The 12,311-nt window shown below is 37.4% G+C and overlaps 1 protein-coding gene across 27 annotated transcripts in view; it reads right to left on the bottom strand.

Moving 5' to 3' along the window:
* The window catches only part of kcnma1a (potassium large conductance calcium-activated channel, subfamily M, alpha member 1a), a 160,691-nt gene that overhangs the window by 139,487 nt on the left and 8,893 nt on the right, over positions 1–12,311 (bottom strand). The gene's annotated exons all lie outside the window — the stretch shown is intronic.

Genomic DNA, 12,311 nt, shown 5'->3' with positions numbered 1-12,311 from the left:
AGATATAAAGGTGTGTGCTACACAGGCAGTGACCATGAGTCACTGGGTAGAGTTTAATCTTTAGCTTCCTACAGATCTGAAACTGTAGCACTGTATAACTTTAATTAATTTGCCATTTACAAACTTTCCATTTTTACTGGGAAATTTTTTTTCCCCAGCATGTTTTTTCTTGGACTTGTGGCAAGTTCTTTTTAGACACAGTTTGTTACTATTGCTATGTTTAGAAAAATAATTCAGTCTGTGAATCAGGTGTTGGTTAAAACGTCACATTAGCATGCTAGGAAAGGTGGAAGGGGTTCATCCAGTAACCAGTGAGTTGCCGGTTCGAACCCCCGCTCTGTCTGTCTCAGTGTTTGTCTCCTCGGGCAACACACTTCACCTGACTCACCTGCTGGTGGTGGTCAGAGCGCACGATGGTGGTGATAGCTCATCACCACCTCTGTGTGTGAATGTGTACATGAATGGCTGAATGTAGTATTAAGCACATCAGGGTCCTCTACACTAGATAAAACGCTATACAAGTACAGACCACGTAGCGTTTAGTTTATTATTGATAAAATTCCTAAAGATGTGTTTTCTTCTGCATTGCTAAAGAATAATATCCAATCATTTTATCAAACTTTTGACTTAAAGCAGAACAGGAAAAATATTTCAAAATAAAAAAAATGTTCCTCTTATTGGTTTTAAATAAATTGGAGTACTACTGAATCTACTTTCAGAAATTGACAACAGCACAAAATAAAATACTGTTTTGCCATCAGCTACTACATCACAACAACTCTGTCAGCATTTCTAAAGACGTTCAATGAAAAGATTTTAAGGCATTGTTATGTGAAAAGGAGGACCTGAGGCCTGATCCTTCACAGACACTAGACAATAATTTACACTAGTTTACATTAAACATTTCAAACAGCTATCCCATTCAAAAACCACAGAAAGATCAATAAAAATGCTGCCGGTGTTTCTTTCCTTATAATGCTGCAGTATGATGATTTTAATAAGATGTGACAGCGATATGGGTATCCTCAGAATAAAAAATTCTGAGATTCCACTATGTTAGCTTCACATGGTAATTTAAAAGCTGACCTATTTAAAGTTCTGCAACCTTTATCTGAAGGGGTGGAAAGGACCCAATAACGGCTTAGAAACGCACCAGGTAAAACAAAAAGTTGACACAGATGACTACCAGCCTGCCAATAGCTTTGAAACAAAGGTTTAAAGTTGATCCATGTCAACCTAATGCATTTCTCATGTCATCAGAAGGGAACAGCTGTTACGTACTGTACAAAGAGGTGTGAAATTAGCCAGATATCAGGATCAGTAAAAGACAGAATAAGTCCTATATACGAGTTTCACAAAAGAGATTACCAGCAGATGTGAAGTGTTTATTTTGAGCTGCGTAAATCTTGTTAAAGTTAGATATCCTACACCCATCACTGATCCTCTTATGCCAGATCTCTCTCTTCACTTTGACAGTTTTAAATGTATCACTTGAAATATTTCAAGTTTGCCTTTAGCATTCTTGATGACATTTTAAGAGCAGATTCGTGAGAACTACATGGTTAAAAAAACCAAAAAAAACAAGTAGTGTAATTTGAGACTCGTTGTAAACCAACATGGTGATGGAAAATATCCAAATAATGGACCCAATGACAGCACTCTAATTCAGTCATGTACAGTATGTTGCACTTGCAGTTAAGCTGCCTCCAAATGCCTCTGTCTATTTTAAACCAAGCTGAACAATGACAAATCAACAAGACTTCAATATGCCTAAAAAAATACGGCAAAAATAAAACTAAGCGCCATCGGTGAACCTCAGCGCCAGCACACAAATATTCACAATGAATATATAATCTTTAAATGCTACCAAAAGTATTATTTACCTTTTGTCTTTGAGTTTAACAGGAAATTCAATTGCATATACTTTGATGCCAGATTGCTAGAAAAGCTTAGCCGAAAGCATCTTTCATTTTATCATAAACGGCATACATTGCAATAAGAAAAATGGCAAAGAAGCATCTTAAGCTCATCTTGGGCCACATTTTTTTTTTTTGTTTTTACATTTCGTCCAATATAAACTTTGAAGAGCAGACAAACTGTGTCTGAGGTTTACAGGCACACAGAGGGTATTTAGTTTTCTTGCTAATCAGAGCACATTGATGCCCTACAGCTGTCGATTACTGTTACAGCTGGATCAGGGCCAAGTTTTGCTGTGCAGTTCCACGGGAAAACCACATGGTGTGTTCACAGGGTTCCCAGAGATTTTTTTTTTTTTGGCAGTGTCAGCCTGGAGGGGAGGAAAAATCCAAAAGACATAAAAAAAAAAAAGGCAGTCCAGGAAGCCATTACTCTCTTTCCTTAAATTACAACAAATATATTTTAATTACATTCTACTGTGAACAAAAGCAACAGTAAATATTGTTGACGCCTAAGAGTGCAGTGCATGCTTCCTTTGTAGAAGTGAATTAGATTTTAAGGTCTTGTTATTGATTCAGAAATACAGCATCAAGGTAGAGAATCCAACTAAGGTTCCCCTCCATCAATAATGAAGCTGCAAAATCTGTGTCCACGCAGCAAACAAAACACGGCATTGATTATATTCCACACATAATCAATGATTATATACAATAATCACTGTCATAGGAGCACTTTTAAAGACAGTGCTCAAAACAGCCCCAGTTGAAAGCAGTTTAACTATTGGCTCCAGCAGAATAAGATCGCTCACACTGCAGGCTACCATTTTTCGCAGTGTTACAATTAGTGACCCCTGCTCTGATATGAACCTGTCGTGAGGAGGTCACAGGCCTCCAGGAGTTCAAAAGTAGGTCAGGCTTTACAGCAGAAAGCAGCCTACAAGCTAGAGGAACTACCATACTTAACTACTAACGTAATTCAAACTGACAATACGTAACACTATATACAGTATAAGTGACACAGTGTATGCGTGAATATGCACTCTTACTTGTGAAGCGTCATGCAAGATTAAGCTAGTGAGATAAGTAACATTAGATAACATTTCGATCATTCATTCTTGGTCTTTCTAAACTAGGCCCTTATGGTAAGACAACTCTTCCCAGCATTTGCACTGGTTTCTGCACAGTTAACTGAGCTGGCTGAGGACAGCCCCCTTCAAACTGTGATTTTCAATACCTATTTCTATTTTTCAAGGTTTGCTGCTGTTTGCTGTTACTTTATATTCAATACCCAAATATGAGATGAGCAAATGTAAAAATGTAAGAAACTTATTTATGCGTCTTTCCTAGCAGTTACTACGTCTAAGCACTGTGACAAAGCAGTTGCACAGTGAAGCAAACCACCGCCGTGTGGCATACACTGACTTAAATGTCAGACTCCTAATGCTGCTAATAGTCTGCATGCGTGTGTGTGTGGGGTGTGTGTGTGTGTGTGTGTGTTGCATTTGTGAAGAGAAACAGCAGGACTGAAGCAGACCTTGAGAAAGCAGTAAATCACATTATGCATTGCGATCTCTACATATCACAGCCGCTGCCATTTTACCCACTGGCTTCCTCTTGCTTCTGTGTTTCATTCTTCTTAAAATGTGTCACCAAAAAAGAAAAACAAAAAAAAGTGATATTTTCAAAGCGTCAGGATTGATTTAATTATTTGTTTGATCAAAAGTTTTTTTTCCCCCCTTTATTATTTGAAGAAGCAGTTTAACAAAAAAAAAAAAAAAACTCCTTTAGGTGTTTGAACAGAGTGTAGAGATGACTCTGGGAGCCCGAGCTAAGAGACAGATCCTCTTTATCTATTTATAACTAGGAGCTGTATTTCCAGACTCGAATGTCTTTGTTCTTATTGCCTAACATGCATTTTTAAAATCAGATAGACCTTGTATTTCTAACACCTCGCCAAGAACGAGATGCTCTGATTGACAGGGAGCGTGGCCGTGATGGCCAGAGAGTGTGTTGTGAAGTAATTACAGAGTAGCCGCGCAAGCAGGCCGAGTCTGGTCCTGCAGAAACAGGACAGAGCAGCAGTGGAGCTTACAAAACGAGGTTTCACTTCAAATGCCTTCATCCGTCTCTTCTGTTCACTGCACTGTTACATGAGAATGTGCAATGGCTAATTCTCCCCAGAAATTCTTGTCAACTTTGACCCCGACCCTTTCTGAGACAGGGGATGGGTTCCTTCTGGTCACACCTCTGAGAAGAGGTCTGTAACCTGAAGTAAAATTACCATGAAGACAAACTCAATGTGCTCATAAATACTTGGCGTTTAATCTCTTCTTCATCCACCTCTCCTTCACCCTTTTCTTGTTAGGCTTCAGACAACCAGTGAGGTCAAGTTGATTTTATTTCCCAGAGGAGAGAAGACGGATTGCAGAATGAAAGCTTTGTGGCACAAACCAGTTTTGTCCAACACTCGTCAATAATAAAAAAAAAAATAATCACTCGGCGTAACTCTTTTGGGTAAACAAGATGGAAACATGAAGGTCAATGATGGATGAAAATCGTTTTAGGACAGAATAAAAGTTGAAAAAAAATAAACGTGTGCAAAAACAGAGGGGAAAAAATAAGCTACACGGACAATAAATGAAACAAATGAAGCAGACTGCTTACACTGCAGCTCTGATAATTCATCAGAGTTCTCGTTGCTCACGTTCACTTGAGACAGATGGACTGTGAATCTTAATTGCCTCCTGCATACAGATTAGAGCAGGGGGCAGCAACACCATCCAGACACACCCAGAGAGAGTATTAGCATGAATCCATACGGACTGATCACTGCAATCATTTACTTAACCAGAACATTATTAATGCATAGAAGCAATAACGTCTAAAGTGTATTTCACCCCATCAATCAAGTTAGAGAGACTGCAAATTAATTTGAAAACTATGACATGAACAGACTTCTTCAATTCCTCCCATTAATGCAGTCATATGCCATATTGAAAATTTGACATACGACAGTTCTGGTGTTTTGTTTCTTTTAAACACAAGTGTGAATAAAAATAGCAATAGGTATTTTGTTCCATATAACACAGTAGGAGTGTAACAGGTAAACCTTTTATGGATGCAAACCCGACTAAAACCCCAACTGTTTAGGATTGTATTTGAAACGTAATCAATTACAAATTTATTGATGGAACCTGACTTAATGTCATGTTTTGACTGTTGATTCTATGTTGCATTGTGTTTCTGTGTTTGATATGATGTAAAGCACTTTGAAATGCCTTGCTGCTGAAATGTGCTATACAAATAAAATTGGGTTGATTGAACACTACAACCTTTATTAAATCCTATGAAATTAAATTCAAATGTAGATCAAGATGGGAAAAAAACCCTAGCTAACTACTCTTTACCAAGCCAACTTCTAGGCACCATTTTGTAATAGTGCAGCGTTTTCAACAAACATCTGACTTCAGAGAAGAAAGAAAACCTCTGAAAGTCTGAACGGTTCTCATCACTCTCACGCCCACCAAAGATTTCAGAATGTTGCTGTCATTTTGCTGCAAATCCGTCAACCCACTGGAGCTGCTTCCTCCTGAGATTAGGATATTTTTCAGTATTTTTGATATTTGGCTTGAAATGCCTTGCTACATTAGTTTAGGTCCAACATGTAGTGACCATTTGACACATATTTTATAGAGTTGCTACTTGTTTGAGCATGTATTATTCACTCCTGAAAATGTTAATGAGCACCGTTTTTAAGAATTGAATTATACCAAGTTGTGATCGGAGAAGAAACTTATAATGCAATCCTAAAACAGAGTACAGTACCTGATGACCTGTGACCTCTATGTTAGGTGTGTTCCTGATTCAACACACCAGCATAACACTTTTATTTCACCACAACCTACAAAAGCTTTACAAAAACACATCCATTTAGATCAACCCTCATAGACATTTAAAACATGTTCAATACCAGAGATGCTCAACTCCATTCCAGCTGAAGTCTGTGAAGTCACAGTAAACTGCAGGACACAGGAATGTCTGCTGAGCCTCAGAAATACCTTATATATATTATATTTACAGTAGACTTAGATCATGCTGGACTCCTAGTGACTGACATAAAAAATCTCAATGTTATCGTTATGCTTTCAACAACTCTAGGCTGTAACTATTTAGCTATTATTTATGAAGCAGAGCAGTGATTATTTCCTGAAGCTACAAATTATGTAAAATTTGACTCTGAATAGCCTCCCGCATTTCCTGAATTATCCATTATTAACCTGACTTATTAAATGCATACAAAACTGCATTACATATATAAATGTTTATAGCAAATCCCAAATTTTATTAAAGTGAACTATTCCAGTCATTAATAACTACCATATAATACAAATTAGCATCCACATTTTCTTTCCTAAATGTAACAGATGGGTTAGTGTGTGTGTATTTAGATAATTATTAGTTAATGGGTTAAACAACTGAGGGAATGCCCTCTGATTGCTGATTTTAGATTTTGCAATATTCCTTTTACCTGGGCATTTTTCTGTTTTTCATAATGGAGGGAGTTTTGTTCTTCCATGAGTTATCCATAATATTATTTTTGTGGAAATATGACCCCAAAATGTATGAAATCTGTCAATTCCAAAGACTCATAAGCTGCCTCCTGGTTTCACCCCTTAGGCAAAATGTCAGCTCTGCACTTAATCTGATGTAATATGCATGATCTAATAAGCAGATCTGAATGTTAAATTTGCAGAGTAAATGTTTCCAAAGGGATAACTTCTCTTTTTGCCCTGCATTCACAATAAACAGTAAATACTTTCACTTGTCAAGCATCCAAGAATTTAACTACGGTTCCTCATGCCAAGCGAGTCTTGAAAGGTAAATCTAATGTATGAAGTTTTGTACAAAAACACAAAATACCTTTTGATTTAAGGAAAGCCTATAAACAGATGCCAAAACCCAGAGGTTAAACATATCCACCAGAGCAGCTTTTAATTTAATAATTTGTTCTATAAACCTTTTATTCCAAATTATGTTTTCTGTAAGATTCAATAAATTCAAGTTACTGTCATATTAAATCAGTTACCCCATTATCAGCATATTTTCTTTTGAATCACTCAGATAAATGATGGGCAGGCCAAATCAGAAATAAAAATGCTTATTATTGAATACATTTAAAACTGAAAATCACTTTTCCAGTCTGTAAACACATTGGCCTATTGTTGGCGTAGCACATTTGGTGTTTTTTCAATACAATTTGTGTAACACAAACAGCAATTTGCTCTAATTTTTATAAAATAATTTTGGGATGGGTTTCCCCTAAATGCACACATACCTCATTAAATCCTTATGGCATCTAGTTGAAACCATCTTAGAAGTAGTTCTACCTTTGCATGAATACTAGAAACACACTTAGACTCAATTTTACCCACATTTAGAAAATACTTGGTTCTCTGTGCAGTTTTAAAAACAAAAAATTATCACAATCTGGTTTTGTTCAATTTAATTTTTGACTAAGAAAGCTTCTTCTTAGGGTGTGGCGTTGGCACAGGAGTTAAGCGTGTATACGGAGGCCTTAGTCCTTAACACGGCCGTCTTGGGTTCAAGTTTTGATGACCTTTGCCGAATGTCTCATAACCGGTTTTCCTGTCTGACCACTCTCAAAAAAAGAGGAAAAAACATTAAAAAAAGAAAGATGCTTCTTAATATACATTATAGTACAGACATCAGCAACCATGGATTTGGAGGAGAAGCTTTTCCCAGTTTCCCTCTCCAGAGCTCTCCGTGGTGCTGAAAATTCTTCCACTTACAGTGAATACCTGGGACTGGTGGCCACGTAAACGTTAGATGCTGCCAAAACACTGCGATGGAGTACAACGGCTGCGTGACACTGCAGCCAACGAATTCCACAACACTAGATGAGAACTGCTGATAGAGTTACACCATCTGAATATATCAGCTAATCCCTGCTGCTCCCCTGGTGAACATTAGAGTTGGATCACACATTACAGGAAGGACTGCAAACAATCCAGAAACATACAAAGTAGGAATCTTGACAGATACGGTACAGAAAACCATGGGTAAAATGGCTGCTTTGTCAGGATTAGTTGCATTCTCTCCTTTAATAGAGAAAGAAATTTCACTTTATTTAATCATTAACAGAGCTGCCACACAAGAAGCTGGTTTACTTACTGGGAGCCATTTCAGCTCAAGTGTTTCCCTGAGGGACACTTTAGCATCCGAGGAGGAGAATCAGAAGCGTCAGCCTCGTAATTACTGAACATGCAGTAGTAACTATAATTAGACGCATTTCTTTGACAAATAATGACAACACAGAGTCAAACCACCTCCATATGATCATCCACAATGCTGGATATACCTAAAACTACAAAAATGCAAACAAACATTATGTTTATATCTAAGCAGCTTTTGTTAAAGGATTCACCTGACATCAATGATGGGATAGATTGTGTCTAATAAACTTGATTTTACTGCCCCAATGACTTCAACTCTGAAAATGTATCTTTCACTTATTGTGGGAGACAACTTTTGATTAAAGAAATTTAAATGCATGCTATAATCCTTTTGGTTACGAGTTATTGATTGTGCAGCTCTTAAAACATAAATTGACAGCAGGATGGAGTGTTTATTTAAATGTAAACATGTATTAACAATTCAATTGATAAATTTAATTTGGACTTTAAGCTACGAGTAAAAATAATTTTTTTAATTGTTGGAATTTTGCACATAATGAACAAAATTATTCACCGATACATACATGCATAAAAAACGCTAACAATTACACTTCATTTACTGGTTAAACTCTAACAGCTTGTTTTATCATTGTGCAGATTATTTGTGTGCATGAATTCAACATATATTACAAAAGCACATTCACCAAGATGTGTGCAGTCATGCAAACTATTGTCTGTTTTGCTTTCATCTCATAATTGTATTGAAATACTTTATTGTCCCTGAGGGACAATTAATTTGCAGTACAGTCTACAAAATCTATATGCAACAAAAGACAAAAAAAAAACACAACAGAAAGAAAAATTAAAAATATACAACTTTGCCAGGACTCCAAGTAGTCCACGACACTGATAATATTATACACCGACATAAAAGTAACATTGCAGATAAATATTTTCCAAAGTGGAAAACTTTGCAGAAAGCCTAACCCTCCTCTATGAATCAGTTACAAAAGGATATTTTAACTGAATTGTATAGTCTGCTACAGAGCCGCATGGCAGCTTGGCACAGTTATCCATCTTTAATGAGGCATCCAGCAATGAACCCATACTCTCTGTGCATCATTCTGTAAAAATCATGTCTACACATGTTGTCATTGGAAGCTCAGCTGCAGAAGCATCGTTTTACAACGCTCATGCTGCTCAGAAACTGCTCCGTCTCGCTTTGTTCGCGTCAAGATCCATTTCACAGCATTCAGAACTGTGCCGGGCAGTGGGGGAAACCTGAGGCCGGTGAGGCCTTCTGGGATTTCACTTTTGCGAGCATCAAAAACAAGGTAGTAATTGACAGCAGGGCTATTCATTCTGTGCAGCCACCCTGAAAACCCCAGAAGAAGCCATAAGGTAGCCTAAATAAGTCTCGATTATGTTCATCTTTTGTTGTCATTTAGACTTTTGTTTTTCGCTCTGTAACATCCCATTTTATGCACCGACTGGAGTGCTGCCACATGAGCTGCGGTACTAGCATTGTAGCATGCATGCTACGAGGGCCAGCGAAACCTGAGCCTGCTTTTAGCCCACTAGGAGAATGACAATTAGCATATTAGTCTGGCCCCCTCTGAGGTTAATTGGGACCAGTTGCTGAGGGAGGCGGTTGTGGTGCTGATATGTAATTTTAACACATTCAGAACCCTCCCTGATAACACAGGTTGTTTTTTGGGGGGAGCGGGGGGGTTATTTGCTCGCCCACAAGATTTTATTTTCACTAAAGTTGCCAAGAGAGAATTTGAGTCCCAAATAAAAACCAGAAATATTACCTCTGCTGGGGATCACTGAAGGTCACTGCCATGTCCTCTACACACACTCTGTGTGCATCACTGCACACAGCTCAAAGCTTCAATTAAACCGTTAACTGCGTTTTGATGTCTGTGTAGCAGCGCTGATCTCTCAGGGTGGGCGGTGGGTTAAGGGAACTGGAAGAAAGCTGGAGGGTGGGGGGAGAGAAGGGGAGACTAGGAGATGTCTGGCTCTGCCTGATAATCAGCTCCACTAAATATTAGTTGGAGGGCAGCGCATGAGCTGAGAGACCATGCCACAGCATGAAAAGCCAGGATGTATTCTGTAAAAGACAGAGTTATAATGTGACTGCATGTCTTAATTTGAACACAGAGTTGAAGAGAAAACTGTAAAAGAGTATTTAAAAACCCTTAACTGAGAACACAAAACATTTTAATGCAGTTTCCTGGAAACCAGCTGATCATTTTTCATTGCGTCAACCTCCATAAGATGTTTCAGTCAACTTTCCAAACACTTTAAATTAAATTAAGCATAACCTTACAACACATTCATCCATCCATCAACTTCTGCTAACCTGACATTGGGCCATAACCACAAACACAAATGTATCTGATTATGATGCAGTTAATACTAGTTAATCTGGACATTGGTTAGAAATATACAACTGAACACACGTCCATGGGTAAGCTGAAATTCACAACCAGAATGTGTAACAGCAAATTGATTTTAATTCAATTACTTCACAATTCTAACTCTAACTCACTCTATGTGTTCACATGCTGAAAACATGGCAACACATCAATAAAGTACAATCCATAAAGGCCAACAATAAACTGATTATAAAGTCACGTACATCAAAATGGGAGTACAACAAAAAAGATATATAAATAAATGTAGTAATAGCTTTCTAAATGTGTCAGTAAATTTTAAATATACAAATAAATGATTAAATGTGGAAATCATTCATTACAATTTAAATTGATGTTTATGTCATATATAATTTCTGTATTTAATTAATTATTTTATAGAATATGTGCTATAGTTCTGCATGGAGTTTTAAATTTATTGCAGTTTAACTTTTAGTCTTTTAGTTAACGAACTTTAAATATAGCAATGATTACAATCTCACCTGATAAAATTAACATCGGTCAGCACAATTTGCATATTGTATAACAGCTCATAATTTTAAGGCTCAGTTACTTCTAAATGGTCGTACTTTAACATTTACTACACTCTTTGTTAATTATTTGAAACATCCAAAATGTAAAGTGATCTTTCTTGAAATGTATTTTAATTTGTATTAGCACACCCAACTTGCAAACGTACAGTCTTATTCTGATTTCAGCCAAGTAAAAGACAAAAACAGCTGAAGCGTAAAGCTACTTAACTCTTAACTATGAAACACCGAATCATCCTGCCGGCTACCCAGTGACAGGCTTTTTTCTACAACACCTCAGCCAAGCTGATCCCAAGCAGCAGAAGACACTCAAACACACCGAGGATCTGTTGGCATAAGACTCTGCGGTATAGTCCCCATGATGGGAAAGCCACTAACATTCAACTCCTTGGTGGAGCCAGGTTTACAGTTCCCACTTTAACCTTTGACCTCAGAATATTTGCACAGGCGTGGCTGTCCTTTAAAAAGTCCAGTCAGTGTCTGAGGAAGCCGTAACATGACAAACAGCAGGAGAGCACTGTCTGGGAAGTGTTAGGGCGGGCATGCGACTTATGTGATAAACATTGAGTAGATTCTGCTTGTCGGTGGATTAACGTGCATCAACGTGGCCCACTACAGTCGCCCCTAGATGGCATCCAGATCACACCCAGAAAATTAGGGATTAGGGTGTAGAAAAAAAAAAAAAAAAAGAGAGAGAGGATCAGCGCTGAATAAAACTCATGAGTCACACTTTCCACATTAGGAGTATGAGAAAAGAAAGTCAATCAGAGGTGCTGAATTTAGAAGGTTCGGAGGAGCTCCTGTTATATCCACTGTGATTCTAAAGATTAGGGTCTATTATTTCATCTGGCTGGAATTTAAAGGCAGAGATTAGGAGAAAATAGAAGGAAAGAAAAGAACAGAGATTTGACAACACTGATGGACTCAAATAAGTCTCTTGTTAATCAGCAGGCTATCACAAAAGTTACATGGCACAGTATTTTTAGACATTCATAAAAAAAACATGCTCTGTTTTTATTGTTGGCATTTTATACATTTACTTTTACGCCCCGTTTTACAAATCTTAATGATTTTACTTTAAATTTTACTTCACAATATTTGTTTGTGCTGATCCTTATTCCAGAAAAAAATATTTTCTTTATGTAGCTTAAAAACTAGTTAAAAACAAATATTAACCTGCCCATTCTGGCAAGGGTGCACTTTATTTTTTAAAACAATAAGCTTACAATT

This window comes from Xiphophorus hellerii, chromosome 22, assembly GCF_003331165.1.
Source record: "Xiphophorus hellerii strain 12219 chromosome 22, Xiphophorus_hellerii-4.1, whole genome shotgun sequence".
Classification (NCBI taxonomy): Eukaryota; Metazoa; Chordata; class Actinopteri; order Cyprinodontiformes; family Poeciliidae; genus Xiphophorus; species Xiphophorus hellerii.
The sequence above is the reverse complement of the archived record's forward strand: the minus strand, read 5'-3'. Positions and strand labels throughout refer to the sequence as shown.